This window comes from Gavialis gangeticus, unplaced genomic scaffold (genome assembly GCF_001723915.1).
Source record: "Gavialis gangeticus isolate Ggan-Ray unplaced genomic scaffold, GavGan_comp1, whole genome shotgun sequence".
Lineage (NCBI taxonomy): Eukaryota > Metazoa > Chordata > Crocodylia > Gavialidae > Gavialis > Gavialis gangeticus.
Genome location: NW_017729027.1, coordinates 37,296,871 through 37,298,868, shown reverse-complemented (window position 1 = coordinate 37,298,868; position 1,998 = coordinate 37,296,871).

The following is a 1,998-nucleotide window of genomic DNA, read 5'->3' as shown; positions in this document are numbered from 1 at the left end:
GGCGGCTAGGATCTGGAACCAACTTCCAAGGGAAGTGGTGATGGCTTCTACCCTGGGGGTCTTTAAGAGGAGGCTCGACGTTTGCCTGGCTGGGGTAATTTGAGCCCATTTTTCTCTCCTGCCCAGGGCAGGGGTTTGGACTAGAAGATCTACAAGGTCCCTTCCAACCCTACATCTATGAATCTATTTTCTCTTACTGCCTTGCCAATATGTTTCAGCTGTCACCTGGTGGGGCCACCTCTAAGATGAAGCCAATACTGAGAAGAGCTGCTAATTTTGATACTACCTTTTGTGACTATTATTCCACTGTAGTCTTCATTCACTTCACTAAATGGCCATCAAATGGTAGGCAGTTAGGGGTTGCTTACACCAGTCAGAGCTACAAGTACAGAATGGATAAGCACCTTCACACAATCTAATCTAGTTTACTCAAGTGCCAGGAGCAGTGAAGCAGCAGCACAGAGTCAGCATGGATTAGTTGTTCGAGCAAGTACTTAGGATCCTAGGCAGTCTTGTGTAGCCTATGCTGAAGCCTATTCTTCCATCCCTCTGCTACCACTGCTACCTTAGTTAGCTTAATTAAGGCTATTCTGAGTATACCTATATGTACGCTGACCATATGGAAATCCCAGAAATTTGAGACATCATTCAGAAAATCCAGGACATTGCTTCTTCCCACCCTGCACCCCCACCATGCTCTCACAGGTCTGTGGGACCTGCTGTGTGCCTAGCAGGCAGTGATGCCTACCTGCAAGGTGCTCCAAACTGCTTCGACTCCTGGTCAGACTGTGCCTCATGTCCTTGCATTTTCAGGGAGCCCATTATAGTTTGCAACAGCTGGCCATGACCAGGCTTCGAAATCTGGGGCTCTCACAGCTAAACCAGGACATATGGTCACCTTACCTATATGTGCTGCATTTTATGAAAACAGACATACCCCTACTGTCATTGTGAATGTAGACTGGATTATGCATAGAAATCTATCAATCTCTTTGGCTATCCTATACACTCCCAACTATTCCTTGCAACATTGCTCCACCCCCTGCCTCAATAAATCAATTTTTTAATTTGTTTTTAAAGCTTGTTGAACCAGACCGAAGTACAAACTTCACTTAGTCAAAATCTGCCTGTAGTTCCAGTGTTTACTCTTTATACAAAGCTTCACACAAGAGGATTTGACATGAAATCTGCTTCTAGGGCTCTGGATAATAATGTTAAACAACTGTTCCAGTTCAGAGCCAAACAGACCTTATATGACAAACACAGATTCACAGAAGTTTAGGGCTGCAAGGGACCTCATGGGATCATTGGGTCCAGCCCCCCTGCTCTGGGCAGGAAAAACCGCTGGAGTCAAATAACCCCAACAAGGTGTGTGTCCAATTTCCTTTTGAAGATCTCCAGGGTAGGTGCCTGCACCATCCCCACTGGGAGTCTATTCAAAAGTCTGGTCACATGAACTATGAAGTTTTTCCTTATATCCAGTCTGAAATCTTCTAGGAGTTTATGACCATTGCTCCTGGGTTTCCCCTGGGGAGCTTTGGTGACTAGTTGTTCACCTAGCCCCTGATGCTCACCCCTGATCTAGTTGTGAACTGCCACCAAATTCCCCCGAACAGAAAAAAAAGACTTGTCTTTAGGAGCAGTTTCTGGTGAGTATTCTATGATAGATCCTGTAAATCTGGAAGCTAGAACTTTTGTATGTGTTAGTGCATTTTATCTTTAAACATATAAATAGGAGGCATTACTGAAGCTGGAGACCAGCAAACAGTAAGTGAAAGCCTGACAGAGAAAGAGAAGAACAGTACATTGTAGCAGTGATGGTACAGTGCTCTGATTGAAATTAATCCCATTATGAGGGAATTTGTGTGCTTCAGATATAAACTTTTTAGACAAAGCTGTATAGGCCAAAGGCAGGCCAAAAGGCAAAAGGCACGCCAGGAGTAGTAAGGTTTAAAATCTGCAGTCTAAAGTCCTGTGGAAAACACCAGAGTAGATCAG